The sequence below is a fragment of the Montipora capricornis genome, chromosome 11 (assembly GCF_036669925.1).
Source record: "Montipora capricornis isolate CH-2021 chromosome 11, ASM3666992v2, whole genome shotgun sequence".
Lineage (NCBI taxonomy): Eukaryota > Metazoa > Cnidaria > Anthozoa > Scleractinia > Acroporidae > Montipora > Montipora capricornis.
In genome coordinates this window covers 18,621,483-18,638,982 of record NC_090893.1, presented here as the reverse complement: position 1 = coordinate 18,638,982, position 17,500 = coordinate 18,621,483, and the positions used below count along the sequence as shown (strand labels likewise).

At 38.7% G+C, this 17,500-nt stretch overlaps 2 protein-coding genes and 1 pseudogene across 4 annotated transcripts in view; all 3 read right to left on the bottom strand.

The window, feature by feature from the left end:
* The window catches only part of LOC138024364 (tetratricopeptide repeat protein 28-like), a 245,376-nt gene that overhangs the window by 14,089 nt on the left and 213,787 nt on the right, over window positions 1–17,500 (bottom strand). For 2 of the 3 annotated variants that reach the window (XM_068871534.1, XM_068871532.1), the window contains exon 3: window positions 6,291–6,357. The gene's annotated coding sequence lies outside the window, so the exon portion shown is untranslated. Of the gene's footprint in view, window positions 1–6,290; window positions 6,358–8,754; window positions 8,827–9,077; window positions 9,187–17,500 lie in introns of those variants that run through there. The other variant, XM_068871533.1, reaches the window with a different exon arrangement.
* LOC138024404 (putative hydroxypyruvate isomerase) overlaps window positions 1–17,500 on the bottom strand; it is a 162,083-nt pseudogene that overhangs the window by 78,024 nt on the left and 66,559 nt on the right.
* The window catches only part of LOC138024373 (tetratricopeptide repeat protein 28-like), a 24,428-nt gene continuing 24,358 nt past the window's right edge, over window positions 17,431–17,500 (bottom strand). The window contains exon 4 of the mRNA XM_068871565.1: window positions 17,431–17,500. This exon is cut by the window's right edge and continues 1,629 nt beyond it. The gene's annotated coding sequence lies outside the window, so the exon portion shown is untranslated.

Sequence of the window (17,500 nt, the reverse complement as noted above, 5' to 3'; positions counted from 1 at the left end):
GAATGTTCGACTACTCCAGTTTCAAACTGCTCCTGAATGATTTCATGGTAATCACTGATTGAATTCGATGAATCTAGCTTCCTTAAAAGGCTCCCAAGTCTGCGAAGGCTTCCTTCTTTCTTACTTGGCAGAGAAGGGTGATTTCCTATCCACGGAAGCCCAGTTTCATACCATCCTTCCTTGCTGCGCCACAATTGCTCCTTAAATTCCTCATAGACTACACCCTGGTCTGCTTTCGGTGAATCTTCAAGCCCGAGAACATCTAATCTACAAAGTTCTTTGTAGTCCGCGCTAGATGTTTGAGTGAGGAGCATAATGGTGGTGTCTATCTCATGACCAGGTGAAGTAATGGTCCAGCCCAACTTTGTGTAACTTGCAACTGGATCCCATTCCCTACCAACGCGTTGTGGCTCTGAGGTGCTGATTCTAGGGCACTCACTATTTCCAAGGATAAGATGCACTGGTAGACGGGGTTTGTGATAGGTATCATCCATGATGACTCCTTTAAGGTGTGGATGTTTCTCTAAAAGACTTTTGTAACAGGGGTTTTCGACCGTCATCAGCTGCAGTTTGTCAACTCTCGTCATGTCTGCTTCCATCTCAAAGTCACCTGTTGCTGACTTAATCTTGATCCGATAAACTTCCATGATACGCTTGACTGTGCCTAACATCATCTCGACCTTTTGAACACTGGAATGGTGATGTTTCGCAGCAATTTTTGTGAGTAAGGCCACCGACGCGGAGGAACTTCCGGCCCCCGAGTCCAATAATGCACGACACCAGATCCCTGCAACCTCCACTATGACAATAGGGAAAACTACTGGCCCTTCACCTACTTGCACGGCCGTCATAGAAGCCTCAACAGTTTCTCTATCACAGATGGAAGGGTGATAGCCCCCCCTTACAATTCAAACACATTCTTCTGCTCTTTGCTCTCCAACGCTCGGTGATTGGGTTTGGTGCAATTAAAACATAAGCGCTTCTGGATAAGGATCCTTCTCCTTTGAGTTGGGTCAGTGAACTTGCTGCACTCGAACGACTTGTGGTCAGCGTTTTCGCAATAAACACACCCAAGGGAACGCCCGTTCTCTTGTCACGCGTGGTTCTTTTCGGAGGATGACTTTCCTGGCTCTTGTCAATCGACTTGACAGGAACTGGATTTCTTTCGGTCCACTTCCAAAGGGCGGTCACGAATTTTGGAAAATTCCAATCTTGCCATTCATCGTCTGTTTGCACTAAATCGCCCCTAAATCCTTCCAACTTATCTAGCGACATCCTTACGTACCCATTAACATCCTGTAATCTGCCCAGGGTTTCTAGCGCTTGTACACTGAACAACAGGTTGTCATAATATTGGTGTATTTTCACTGGGTTAGAACCACTTACACTCGGTAACGCCACGATATTCTGAACGTAAGCATTGACTATTTCAGATGTTATCCCGTACTTGTTTTTCAAAATACTTTTGGCTCATAGCCCTCACTTGAGAAAGGAAGGCCATCGATTGACGCTCTTATCTTCGGTTCCAGAAGGTCCTTAAGATAAGCGAATTTAGTTACACCTGCCAAATCGCTACATTTGTCGACTTCAGCTTCAAAAATATTCCAGAAGAGCAGCCAATCCAAATGGGAACCATTAAATTTAGCAATAGTTAATTAGGAATAATAAATGTGAAAAATCTTTACACTAAGATCTTCGTTCTTTAAAAATATATGAAAAAAAAAATTAAGAAATCCCATGGAATATGAAACACTGGTTCGATGAGTTAAATCCAACTATTCCGAAGGTAAAGATAAGCTGACTGCAACACCATTAGGCTTGCAAATGGCTGCGAATCTTCAGGGGTAAAGTGCAACAGAGCAAGGGGGTTTCTAGTCCAGCGCCGGACCTCTAACCAACCCCCTCGTGCCAAGTCAAGAAAGGAAAAAGAGAGCAACTACAAGTCGCAACCCTGGAGAAAAACCATCACCAAAATCATGGACAAGTTTTGGTTTCTGAAATTAAGGTTTTTAATTTCACACAGAGTTTGTTTCATTTGTTAACCTTATTGTGGGGTTGAGAGTTTGCTTTGTGAATTTCTCCCCCTCTGGCTCATTTTACAAACTAACCCTTACTTTTGTCTATGATTTTTCCCTAACTCACCATCCACACACACAATATTCCCCACATTAAACTACTTGCTAATTAGTGAATGTTCTGGTTAGTGGAGAGGAACCTCTTCTTGTAAGGTGGAATCTTTTGTCAACACCATTACGGAAGCCACAAAAGTTGCTAGTGAAACTGCTGCTATTATTTGTAAATAAACCAGTCCCAACTGGACACTCGATTTATGGTCATTGTTAACTAGTGCAGCTGTTATTATGAGTATGTGATCATGGCATCAACAACCAGTGAGAAAGTAATTGACAATGTAGAAGATAATTTTAGCCACCATGGTCTTCCCTTAACATTGAAGTGACACAATGAACCTCTATTCAGCTCAAATGAATGCCAGGAATACCGTAAGCAGAATGGAATTGTGCCCCTTGCAACGGGGCTGTCATTAAGGGCCGGGGCAGGGGATTTCCCCCGGCTACTTTAAAATAGAAACAACAAAAATAGCTTCGAGGAAGTCTACATTGAGAATAAAATATCTATGAAAGAAAATGAGTGAACTGAAATTTCTGGAACACGCGAAACCTCTGCTTTACAATAAAATTAATGTAAGCTGGAATTCATAACATAACGTCTCCATACTAAACTCTTTTAATTTTGATGGCACATTTTGATATAAAAAAAAAACCCTTTTATGGAATATCACAAAGCTCTGCTCAAGACTTGAACAGGCTTGGTTGCTTTAACTGTTCTAATTCTAAATTATTTATTTATTTACCCTTAACAAAACAAACTATACTTTAAGTATACACAGTATGTACCTGAAGTATACTACACTGGGTATACTAGAGGTATGCTACATGTATACTTTTAGTATACACTTGATGTATACTTTTTGTATTAGTAATTTGGAACAACTTGAAGTATACAAAAGGTATACCTCACAAAAAAAACCAATAAATACACTAGCAGATTTTGTAACCAGAAAACACATATGTATATGTATACATTTTGTATACATTTTGTATACATATACACAAAGTATACTTATTGCAGGACTGAGGCCTTTGTCAGTGTTGTTGGCATCAGGGTATACATTTTGTATACCTTTGTATAACATGGAGGAATACAATAGACAGACAGAAATTTATTTTCATTCTAATCTGAAACCATACTCTTCGTTTTAAAATTATGTGAAATAAAAATAATGTACAAAAATGCTGTAGCATTCAAGAATATCATATAAATTTTACTAATAAATAACAATTCTACATGTATAACTATTGCAGGATCCAAGGAAACAATCTTGCAATAGTGATCTTGTCAAAAAATTTTACAATGAATTAATCATTGTGAAAACACTTGAATCAGGGTCATATGTGCTATGTTTTAGCTAGTCAAATGGAAGTTTAACGTAGCATATGTAAAGGCTATGTTTCGGGTTTTTTGTGTCCAAAAATAAAAATAGTTTCAACATAGTTTCTACATAGATTCAAAACAGTAAATACACAACACATACATATAGTGTATACATAGTTACATACAATGCTTACAAAGTGATTACATAGGGTGCAAATAGGCTACAAATAGCCTCTACATAGCTGTAAAAAAAACATGGTAATAGGACAAACACAACTGTTTCATAGCATTTACATATAGTGTAAATAGAATCTACCTAACTGAAATTGACGGTCCATAGCAAAAATTGCATGTACATAGCACTTACATAGAAATACTATAGGATGTAAATAGGCTTTGACTAGCCTCTAAACATTAAAGGAATAGTATTGAAATAGGAATTACACATCTCATGCCTAATGCTTGCATTTGAACGAGGTCAGAAAAATCAAAAAAATAGCTTGAAGTCACTGAGAAATAGAAGTACTAATGCACACATGGAACCCAAGAAACAAGGTTATAATATCCCACTCCTGTAAAATAATATTCCAGCAAATCAGAAATGTGCTGGAAACTACAAAAAATCCATTGTAGTCAAGCTATTAACAGTTATTACCATAGCTCACAGACAAAAAAAATAGACTACAGATTTCAAAGCAGTTACATTTTTTTATTGCATGAACCTAAACATTTAATTCATACCAAAATCTTTGGATTGAGTTTTTGTTTTAAATTTAAAAACAAAAAAAAAGCTTTAAAACATTTCAGATAAACCACTGAACTATAACAAACTTGTCTGCAAGGAGAGATCCCCAAATACATCAAACCATAACTGGTTGAGGAGGCAGAATTGGCTGCTAAGCATTTTTGTCTGCTGTAAAGGATCTTATTTCCTTGCTGTCTCTTTATACTCTTTCATGGCAGCTAAAAAAAATACAGTACATACACTTCAATGATGTATGTAGTGATTCCTTTAAATCACTGATCATTTTTATTACAATTAAAGTGTCTGAAGAGTAGACTCATGAATTTGGGTCTCTACTTGCAAACGTCCATAATAGCTTTCTCAGGCATTTTCCGTATTGATTAAGTGACAGAAATTAGCATTTTTACGACAAGGAATCAATTGTGAATCGTAAACATGTAACTTGCCGTAATGAGAACTTTTTTTTCCAAATCATTTGCTTCACCATTTGATCTAACTTCATTATTTTTGTAAAGGTTTACCAATTCTTTTTTACAGGGCTATAGCATTTAAGCCAAATTGAGTCTCCTAACTTCACAAATTGACTCGAAGGTGTGAAAATGTGAATTCTACATGCATGTAAATCGTTCCTCATTTTGACGACAATAAGGCATCAAATCAAATGTTATTCGCACAACAACAACGCTTACCTTTTAACTTGAGTTGTTGTGAGTATTTCCTTGCGTGGATCAGCATTTAAAGAGTAAAACTAACCAAAAAATCGTCACCACAAAAGCGTGATAGTATATGAAACGTTTGAATACAACCGCGCAAAACCTGCCTGGACTAGTTACCGCTGACTGCTGACCAAAACGAAAAAGGACTCACTAGTTTCCAGTCCCATCTCGTACGAGTTGTCCAAGATGGCGGAGGATGACAATCTTTTTACGGATTCATTTTAAATGAGCAAGGTTCGAAAGATAGTGGAGTTCATTGAAAGGATTAAGTGCTGACTTGGAGTGTGTAATTTTCAAGAGTAATGCATCATGTTCCTTTTGGAATAAGGCCGATTATGAGACTTAGAGAGCAAGGTAATCCGTTGATTGGTATTTCTCACAATCTATTGAATACATCGGAATAAAAGCTTTCTTTTTCATTTCTCCGTGTGCAGAGTGATTTTATGTTCAAAGTTTGGAGCCTTTAAAGGACATTTTTTAAGCAAAGTACATGTATTACGAACAGTGAATTAACTCGGAAGATATCATATTCACATTGGCATGCTTTGAATAAGACCAAACCTTGTTTATATTTACTCTTATTTATTAGCAGAAGCGATAATCAAGAAAACAAAAAAGGCCCATTTACGAATAACTACATATTGCCGGTTGTCAAATGTGCAATAAGTCACAGGAAAGGTTCATTTTGTCACCAAGAAAACCATTTCTGAGTCTTAGAAAAAGCCAAAAGTCATGATTCGTGAGTTTTTTGTTCAGAACCAGCCTGAGGTTGTTGACCAGTAGAGTTTCAGTAGCAGCATAAAAAGCACAAAGCTTCCCATTATTTCTCATACAATCCCTGACAAAATTAAACAGCTGAAGGCAGGCATTTACACGAATGGGATGAAATGCAGTCGAGTTATCTCAAATGAAAAATGCCAGGAGATACCATTCCGAGTTCGGAAACGTTAGACTCAAATGAATTAAACAACAATACTGCTATACACGCACTATTGCATTTTTGTAGCTGCATGCATCCTTTGAAGAATGAGGAATACAAGAATACATGCTATTCATACAATGTATGCCAATAAGTGGATGCATAATGATTTCTAGAATCTACATTGTACACTTGCAGATTTGCCTCAATTTAAGCCTCAAACCCTAGGCACTTCTTACTTTCAATTCTTCATTCATCCAACAGGGAAAATTGAATCATACATGTATATGGATCACAAGTGAAGAATGGAAGTGATTGTTTCCACTGTAACCCCCAAACAACATAACATATAGCACAAGTTATACATAATCAGAGCTTGTTTGCATTGCGTGGGTCATACATTTTAATACATTGTATACAATAAAGCTTTATCAATAAGTAATGATGAGCACCTTACCACTGTTAGTCCAAACAGATGCTCTTTTGTGTGAGCTCAAGCAGTGGGTTCGTCAAAGGAAAGAACTCTGCAATGGTGATTTAATGAAGTTATTACACTTGTCTATCAAAATTAGTCTCTGAATAGAATACTTCTATTCACACACATCACAATGCAAACAGAGTGTCATAACTGCGGATTACAGCTGCAGCTCTTAAGAGATATATGTACAGTAACTGTACACGTGTTGTAAAATTATTAGCACCCATTCCCTGGTAGTGTTCTAAGTATCTCATTCTGAAGTGGATAGTCGTAGTGGAAAATATCACCCATTCTCTTGAAATGTTGTTAAGTATATTCTAAAGTGAATATCCTGATACAGTGTATGCAGGGGTCGACATTAACTTTTTAAGTCAGTTGTCCTTCGGGCAACAAAGCCTTACAATCTAGTTGCCCGGGGAAGAATTTTAGTTGCCCAAAACATTCGGTACAAGCAAATGAAATAAAGCTTTATCTGCAAAAGCGATATTCAAGCGATAGAATAAACTATTAAACAGTATTTTAAACTAAAAAATGCACAAAATCTCACATTTTGAAGGTGCTAACACAAACTGACCTATGGGACAGTTTCTCTAGACAATTTGGCTAGACAATTTTTTCACACTTCAGTTAACACGGGAAAGAAAAAAGAGCGAGCTTGAGAAAGTCACACGAAAGTACTTTTGTAAGGGATATCCACCACCTCATCCCTTTTAATTTCCTCAGAATAGATATCGAAACTTTTTGTTTTCATTTTATTTATACATATTGTAAAATTGGCTAGTCTTGTTCCTTGAGAAACCAAATCTACGGTAAAACAGGCAACAAAAAAGTGCAACTTGTTTCTCGACATTGCCGCAAAGCTACCCACGAATCAAGCCTGTCTTGCAACACGTCCGGTTCACTGTTACAGGTTGCAAAAAGGGGAACAAAACGTTCTACTTCCCTTTTTTTCTTTTTAATAGGAAACCAAATTTACTCTGCTGATATTACTCTGAGAATAAAAGTTGTTATCAGCAATTTGAAGCAATTTGCTACTCAGAGAAGCTGTTTAACTTTGAGTTTTTCTCCCTATAAGGTACTTAAAGTATCTGAGTTTTTCATGTTAACCTACAACTGTCACAAAAATTTTCAGTTGCCCGATCGGGCAACTAGGATCTGAAACTTAGTTGCCCCAATGAAATTTTTAGTTGCCCCGGGCAAGCAGGCAGCTGTTAATGTCGAGCCCTGGTATGCAGTAAAAACAACCAACAACTACAACATTTTCTCTTTCAGTTTAGTCTCATTGGTTATTCAGTTTTAAATTACAACAAACTTTTTCTTCTTCATTTTTAACGGCTTTGTCGGGATGATAAGTATCTAAGTATCTTAGCTATTTAAAAAAATCCATTTAATTTGTTTTGCGTATGAGAATAATGTATCAATTCATCCAAAGGCATTGTATTTTTCTTATGAATACACTGCAGGTTTAAATTCAAATTGTAACAACTCATCACAACTGAAGATGGCATAAGTACTGTCGAAACAGTCATATCTTGTAAATGTAAAAAAAAATTAAAATGTTGTTTTATTTAATCGTCAAAAACAGTTTAAATATTACGTAACGGTATGTCCTTAACTGAAACTGTGTTTTTACACACCTCAAAGAGTATTTGCACCGAACTCAAAGGATGTACCAAGTCATATTTACTCATCGGTTTTGTCAAGCATTATGTACAAGAGAATCACAAGGGATACTCTAAGGAGATAGGTTAAGATTTAACTGGATGCTGCTGGAATAGACACAATGCAGTTTTATCCACATAGCACCAGAGCAACCTCAACTACTGCAGCTAGAGGAAATTCAGTAAGCTTGCAAGAGATTTTTAATACAGCTGCTTGGTCTTCTATGACCACATTCTGTTGTTTTCAGGTACATGTAAGCTTATTGTTCAAGCAACAGTTTGAAACAGGTGTTGTTAATGTTGATGTTATGAAATAACTAATTGTTGTCTGTAAGGGATGACATATTAATAACTCGTGTACAGTATGTTGTGGAGTTTGACTTCATGTGTCTTTCGTTTTGAAATCACATGCAAGCCACAAGCCACTGGCAATGACATAGAATGTAAAAATTAAAAGAGACTTAACTGTAAGGTGAAGTTTGATTGGAATTCTGCCGACTTACAACAGTGCCTCGAGGGATTACATGCAGGGTCCGAAAACAACTTTTTGGGTCGAAGTTTTAAGATTGGACATAACACCTGTTTTGTTAGACATGTACTCAGTACAAAGGTGGCCTAACATAAATATTACTAGCATCACTCACAACTGATTGACTGTGGCATACCCAGAAGTACTGGGAGGAAATAACAGGAAGCGAGTAAAAAATGATCACAACTGGTTGATTACGCATAAATTAGTTGTTTTGTGTCCATTAACAAATGAGTATCAATGAGCAACTTACCACTGTTGCTCCAAATGGATGCCAAATGCCGTCAGGTCAAGCAATGGCTTCGTAAACGTAAACAAACTGACTCTGCAATTGCGATTTGACGTGATTATTACATTATCAAGTCTCAGGATAAAATGATTATGCACATTATGTTTAATATGTAGACGGTTTATCCTTATAACTCCGCGTAACTGAAAGTAACTTTATAGCTTGGCGATCGAATTCTGTAACTTTATGGTGAGAGAGTTTGCCTGGATCGATACAAAATGTCGACCGATGATATAACTTCCTCAGTCCTATCGTAAAACGAAATTACTCTGGTTGGTGGTACTTACGTAGTTATTTTCCACAATGAAATTAGTTAAACGTGTTTTCCTATCCTTCAAATTTTCCAACCACAAACTTACAATCTGTCCTAACCAGTCTTATCACAAATTGACTGACAATCAACAATCAAAACAATCTCCTCATTCCCAGGCTTTCTCGCTTTATGGGAAGAAAAGAAGAGAGACCCTGAGAGCGAGGTTTAATCATGGGCAATCCATTACAGCCCCATTTACCCGAGCAATTTTTCCTTAACAAGTTTGCCTTGACAAGGAAAAATTGCTCGTGTAGATGGGGAATAGTGGACAAATTTTCCTTGTCAAGGAAAATCTGGCGTGATAGCTTTTCCTTGACAAGGAAAACTTGTCAAGTCAGAAATTTGCTCGTGTAGACGGACAGCAAGGAAAATGTGACAAGGATATTACTTGTCAAGTGCACTTGTCAAGGAAAACTTGTCATATTTTTCATTTACACTACCAAGGAAAACTTGTCAAGGAAAGACTTGTCAAGGAAAACTTGCTAGTGTCTACAGTCGGCAAGCTTTCCTTGACAAGTGGACTTGTCAAGGAAAAATTGCTCGTGTAAATGAGGCTTTAGGTGGTCCAAGTTGTTCGCGTCACTAGAGAGCGTGTAATAATTATTAGTAAAATCCAACTAGTGGTCTATTATCAATGCTGCGTTCTGATTGGTTGAGCTACTAGTAGGCTATTTGTTATAGCCCACTAGTAGCGAAAAGCGCCGGCTTTGAAAACCAAAACAACAATTAAAGTCTAGCTTTAACTAGCAAAAGATGTTTTGTTTCGATATTCTTTTGACCAACTAGTTGGATTTTACTAAAACAATTATTCCTCTCGCCCTCATGGCCTATGAGTCAACAGCCCATTCGGCCTTCGGCCTCATGGGCTATTGACTCAAAGCCCATTCGGACTCGTTAATTAACTAGTGGGAAGATGACCTTTGAGTGCAAGCGGTATTGGGTTACAGGCAGCCGTTGAGAATTTAAACGCGTCAGCTGACGCGTTATAAGGCGTTGTATGGGAAATAAAATACCGTCGATTATAAAGCCGCAAACTTGAGGAACAACCGGAGGTGACTTTATCATACGGTCCCACCGACTCGCCTATAAGGAAGAGGGTGCTCTACGATTCATCGCTGGTACCTAATGTGACGGGATTTTCTCAAGCTGTGATACCTTCGGGATCATCTGTGGAAAGGCATGTCCACGCATGGAAGTACGAGACCTTCTTTTGTTTGAATGGCCAAGGAAAGCTTATCGTCGGGCAGAATGAGGAGCCGTGCGGTGAAGACCACGAACTGGCTTTAGAGAAGGGATGCTGTATTACAGTTGCCCCAAGGTTCTGGCATTCAGTTCACAATACTGGTGATCAAGATTTGGTACTTATTTACTTTAGCGTAGCGTGTTCCGTTTGACTTGCTGATGCATTTCATTGAACAATAAAGGAGCTTTGGTTAATCGCAAACTGTGCAAGTGGTGTGATGGATGCATATATCTTCATTACAGAGAGTCGGGTTTGCAGGGTTGGAAGTTAGAGCTCTGCCACTCGCCCACGCGAGTGTAAATTGAAATCGTACGGATGGTTTACGTCATATTGTTTATTGTTTATTCCTTTATTGTTACATATCAGACTCTGAGAAATCCATGAGAGCAGCCAAAGCCGGAGGCTTAAATGGCATATGGACTTACATACCGCACTTTCATAGAAACTGGGGCGTACGGAGTTTTTGACACAAACAACGAGTGAATACAACTCCGTACAAAGCACTTTGTATGTCGTTAGCTGTTTATTACACATAAGACGAAAATTTTCATTTAAATAGTTTTCTGAACGCAAATTAGAAACAAAAACTCACTAACAATAGAAGCAAATGCAAACTTAAAGTGCACCTAACCCCAAAATATTTTTTTTGCTAAAATGAATCTTTGCAACTGTTCGAAACGCATTGCGGCCATTTTTTCATTTTTGTAACAAATCGTGGCATTTTATAGGCTTCGAAAGTTGCGAAAATCCAAGCATCTTTTGTTCACGACCGAGTCAGAAGGGGAGTGGGTCTATTCCTGGTTTGACGTCACAATCTACTTTGCATGCATATTTACAAAGAGTTAATGCAATGTAAATCAGCTTGTGACGTCAAATCAGGAATAGACCCACTCCCCTTCTGACTCGGTCGTGAACAAAAGATGCTTGGATTTTCGCAACTTTCGAAGCCTATAAAATGCCAGGATTTGTTAGAAAAATGAAAAAAATGGCCGCAATGCGTTTCGAACAGTTGCAAAGATTCATTTTAGCGAAAAAAATATTTTGGGGTTAGGTGCACTTTAATTTAATTTGATAAGAAAGGACGATTTGCACGAGATGCATGAATGATTGGCTTGGAAAGGCCTTTACGCTATCGTTGATTGGTTATACTTCCACACGTGAAAGAGCTGTACGCCATTCTGATTGGCTGTATAAGAAAGCACTATTTTGTCGCGAATTTTCTATGAGGAAAACTTTTTCAGGAACCAAACGTCTACATTAACAGCGCAGGCCAGGGCTACTTCTTAGTATCTGGCTAGAAATGTTCTTCTCCCTTTTTCCTCCGTTCGCGCTTCAGCCATTTGATGAGGGCCAGTCTCGTGCTTCTCAAGTTGCCTCGTTCATGCCCAAAAGAATTCTGGGTAATTCTGCCATTCTACCACTAGGGAAAACCCACGCTTGTCATTTCATACTTTTTTTTTAAGTGTCGGGCCACCCAGTCCTACCATCAAAATACAGCATCGATTGAAGTTTTTAGCTTTCAAAACGTGCCCAAATTAGATCGGTAGGTCCTGGAATTCGTGCACAGAAAGGCCAGAGAGAAAACTTCACTCGTGAACCGCCATGTTTACAACAAAGCTGATTGTAGGCGTCCCAGTCTGCACAAAACCATCTCTCACCTCTGTCTCCAGAGCACCAGACACGCAAGATTCTTACATCTACGTTTATGCCTATACAATCAGCTGAAATGTCAATTCTTTCTAAGAAGTAAAAAATAAAACCCAGCATCTTGTTTTTTTTGGTTGCGCATGCGCTGACGGAATGCTTAAACAAGAGAGAAAAGAGCAGTACCTCCAGACGTGGCGCTGGAGCGTCGTACCAAACGAGTCATCCCGGGATTTCGGCCCGTGCGATCGCTTTTGGACGCAGTTGGCCCTTCGCTGCTTTCTGCTACCGACCTTGCCTCCCGGTACGGATTGAGGGAGAGATATGTCGGCCCCTAAACCATATGTGACAAATCCCACGCCTACTCACAACTCCAGACCTCCCTTGTCATTACAATTTAACATAACATTTCGATCGCCTAAATATTCAAGGTAAAAGTCATTTTATCTCTCATATGGTAAGCACTGGAGTCGCGCAATACAAAGTGTACGCATGCGCCTTGCTAAAGGCAACATACACATAGGCCTAAACTTTCTTTCATCTCGAATTTCAGAGTAAAACAAGAGTTAATATCTCCCGGACATTACATTTACGGCTAAAATACATAGGCCCATACGGATAAATAATTATGAGATATGGAATATTTAAGAAACGGTCATTTTTTAAAAAAAGCAGCTATGAAAAAATGCGGCCAGGATTCTCATTTTAAGACCTGTTAACTCAGTCAGTACGGATAAAAGAAGGTAGCGCATTCAATAACTTGGCTGATACTGAAGTAAGAAAGAGAAATAAGACCATAACTGGTTGTTCTACGTTTATTGAGGGATTGAATGTAATTTCCGCGAACATCATGAGAAGAAGATCGGAGAGAAAACTTGGTTGTTTTTTGATATGCAGTAGCAAGAAAATCCTAAAAAAAAACAGACTTTTATACTATGAATATGAAGAAATTTGGAATGCGCTTATTGCATAGAGACCATATACTTTATTAGAGTTTGCCTTAAGTAATCTGCAAATGTAAATCTTTAGTTAGTACTCTCTTATTTACATTACACCGTTCTTTTGGCCAGAACGAGTGACGAAAGACCAGTTTTGGCCACAAGAATAACAGCAAAAACGGCACTACTTTGTCGCGAATTTTCTATGACGGAAATTTGTTCAGGAACCAAATGTCTACACTAACAGCGCACACCAGTGCTACTCCTTAGTATCTGGCTAGAAATGTTCTTCAGTCATTACAGTGTACTATGGACAAGTTTAAAATTCACGATTAACCGTTATTTTTCCTGATACACCCAAAAATACCATAATATGGCCCCTTTAACAGAGTTAGTACGGGGAGGTTTGTCGGCAAAAATCTGTCAACTTAATCATAGTTAATGGAGAGGGAAGTGGTTAGAAAACATGGCAAACGTTTAAGCGACAGTCGATTGTTTGGCGTTCCAGTTTGAGACAGGAAGTCACGTGAAATTGGCAACGAAAATAAAATCAAACAATAACCTCCTCTTTTGAAGTTTGCAGGGTTTTCAAATCAGTCGCCCCGCCATTAAGTATGGCTTAAAAAAGAAGCACGCACTATTGTTTCCCTTTAGGAAATGAAAAATGCAGACTTTAGGAAAAAACAGAACCCTTTATTCTCTTATTTATCCGTCATGCTTCCCCTTTTAAAATTGGTGATGTCCAGATAAAGAAAGAAAATACTAGGATTTGACTTAGATAACGAACTGAAGTTTAAAAGGCACGTCTCGGATATTAGTGATTGTGCCAATAATCAACTTAAGGTCATCAAGCGTTTTAGAAATATTGTATGTAGCAGTATAAAAATACGGTTGTATAAGGCTTTTACTATGCTCTACTTTCTGTATTGTAGTGGTGTATGGCATTTTTGCGGAGTTAAAAATTCGGATAAACTAGAGTCAATCAACAAGCAAGCTTAACGCATTATTTTAGATGACAACCACAACACATGTGAGACTTTGCCAAGGAAGTTGAGTATGATAAGTTTAGAAACAAGAAGGATACAGGGTGCGGTATTTTTGAGTGTGTGAACCCAGAAAAAATTTTAGCCTCAATTTTTACCAGAATATATACTTTTTGCCAAAGTAGAGGGGGGGGGGGGGGGGGGGGGGGGCCCCCCGGGCCACTACCACTAGAGTCAATCGACAAGCAAGCTTAACGCATTATTTTAGATGACAACCACAACACATATGAGACTTTGCCAAGGAAGTTGAGTATGACAAGTTTAGAAACAAGACGGATACAGCATACAAATCGCTCCATGGCACCGCACCTGCATATATAACATTCACTGCAAGACTTCAGGAATAATATCAAACCTTACACGTTTCTCTTATGAACAACCCCTAATTTTCACAATGTCGTTCTTATTTAAATTGTACTTACCTCATCTCTTCTTTATCAATTTTAACTATTTAATATTAAAATCACTATATCTTATCTAATTCTTATTTGCTCGGAGATACGAGCATTATTTTATATCCTACTCTAAATCTGATTTTAAAATAAAGTTCACTGGTCTTCACTACTACTACTACTACCACTACCACTACCACTACCACTACCACTACCACTACCACTACCACTACCACTACCACTACCACTACCACTACCACTACCACTACTAGTACTACTACTACTACTACTACTACTACTACTACTACTACTACTACTACTACTACTACTACTACTACTACTACTACTACTACTACTACTACTACTACTATTGGGCTGTGTTGGCAATTTCCTTAGTCTGTATTTTTGACTAATCAGCAAGCAACTAATTACTGAAGGAAACCTACTCCTAGGAAAATGCCACCTTTTAAAGATCCAACTCAATGAATAAGGTCTGTACACGATCAAAAATGATCCCTGGATCGGAAGTGATAATCCTAAGAAATGATTCCGCAAAAAAATCAGGAATGGAGTGGACTCCACGAGAACTGACATGACTGATGCATTATAAGAAAAAAATTGAAGTATATACAATCTAAATCCACTGTCCACATTCTTGACTTCATTCCATTCTTATTTACTACTGAGTCTGAGCCGGTGGGGCTAAAGTAAAGGTCAGTGACACTTTTCATAGGTCATTGTTTTACCTATACTAAAGCAACCCAAAACCTTCAAAATGGCTGACCTTAGGCCTAAATATCTTAATGAAGTTCAAGTCGAGCTTTACTATACGTTTTGTAATGAGTGACCTGTACTTTAGACCCGTCCGGTCTAGAGATCATTTGTGGTCCTATTTTTGATTTTTTCCTGTCCAGCGATTATTTGGGGGCTGGCATCATTTCCGGGCTTGTACAGGTGTAATCCCTGAACCGACTTCCGGAATAAGCGCAAAGAAAATAGAATTTTAAAAAGCCAGTCGTAGTATCAACATTGGTACAGTTTGTGATGGGCAGCATCGATTTTATGGCTTTCATATACATAATCCATATTACTTTCACCACTTAAGCATCCCAACAATGTTAAGCCCAAAGGAAGGGGGGGGGGGGGGGGGTAACCCAGGCATATGTGGCGCATTTTACTTTTGGACAAAATCCCCCCCAAGAGCCCAAAAAATGAGTGAAATCAGATCAAATGTCGCCACTATGCATGGGAAAATAATGTTCCTTTCAGTATCTTCATTCTTGTGCATTTCATCATTGATGAAAAGATGTCACATTTTGTTATTTCCTTCAATGTTATGTGTATTCTGAGGCAAACCTAGTATTTCAAGTTGCCGAGATCCAATTACAATATTATTACTTTGTCATGGTAAACCATCCCTGGCTATTAACGGAACGAATTTAGATATTAACAGTTTTGTTCCATCCATTCAAAACAGCTGAAACAGCTGCTTTCAAGACTGTCGCACAAATTAGTACATGTGCTTCGGTCCCATTCCCCTGACAAAAAAATTCAAACATCGCCACCCTGTGGCCAGGATTATACGTCAAATTCCCAAAGGAGAAGAAAGGAGGAGGAGATGCCAACCCCATGTCCAGGGGTCCTCCCTGGGGCTTTGATAAGTGTACTAGTTGCTTGGAACAGGCGCAAGGAAAAGTACAATCTTCGATATTTCAAATGGAAAATGAACACCACCCCTCCCCTCAATTATTATTTCAATGATGAAAAAAAAAAACAGCTTCAACTTGTCTCTCAGTCTATTCTATACTGAAGGCTGAAACCGAAGAAAACCGTGTCAAACCATGCAAAATTAACCATAAATCGTCTAAACATTGTCACAAACCGTCATTTAACGTGCAAGTGTCTCTAAAATACAAATTCTTAACTCCTCGTCAGGCTGTGACGAGCATGATCTGGTCAGTCGTCAAGTTACTTTCACCGCAATAAAGGTGTTGACAAGTGACCTTGTAATGAGTGATTTCCACTGGTTTGTAACGTTTAAGACCTGAAGACAATCTTGGACATTTCAAAAGGAAAACGAAGATCACCCCTTCCCCCGGTTTCAATGATGAAAAAATGGCGGGCTTCAACTTTCGCGCGGATTCATTGTTAGTGAGCTTCTAGCAACGACGACGGTGACGGCGACGAGAGCGTCATCTCACAACATAAATTCCCATTATTGTAATCACTTCGTTACTATTCCAAACTTTTTAACACGACAATGGTGTAGCAGTCCCTCAAAAATGAAACCAATACGAGTCACGATTAATATAGGGGAGAAAATGAAAATTTATCTCCAGGTGCTGACGTCCTCCATAAAGGCCAGATCAAACGCTCGCAAAATTTCAACGCAACATCTTGCAACACTGTTGGGCGCAACATGTGGCGTACGTTCGGTCACCCTGTTGCGATATGTTGCGTGTGTTTGGCCAGTTCCTTCGACACATGTCGCAACATCATGCAACGATGTTTGCGGATGTTGCGTTGAAATGTTGCAAGCGTTTGGCCAGGCCTTACTTCACGTTGTTGTTTTGCTGACGACGGCAAAGAAATGGACAAAAATAATAAACGCATGTTTAGAGCGTGCAAAGCAAATGTTTTTGCCCCCCAAATAAGCAAATTTGTGACGTTCTCGATGCCGTCGCCGTTTTTAAAGCTCCCTATTGATTTTGGGGGCAGGGGGTACTAATTTTTCATTTTACTTTGTCTAAGAGTGTAGGCAGTGTATTATGGGATATAACTCGAAGTCGTCAGTGACTAGCTCCCTTCAGTGACACAATCACACAGTCATGGGCCCTTTGCAGGATAGTGATCACATGGTACAAATCCGCCATACTGGGACGCAAATTGCGCACTGGGACATCTAAAACAATCTAAAAGGTCTTGCTTTCTCTCGCTAAAATGCAAAGCGCCCATAGTCCATTTCCACAGAGAAATAACTAACAGTGGTAGAAAACCTGTAGACTGCTTGTTTGAAAAGTCAATAATGTACTTTCCTCTGTAGTTACGATAGCAAATGTGTGCTCAAGTTACCATTTGCGACGATTGTATGGATGGACAGTAAAATGGACAACGTAATTCTTCTCTCCAAAATTCTC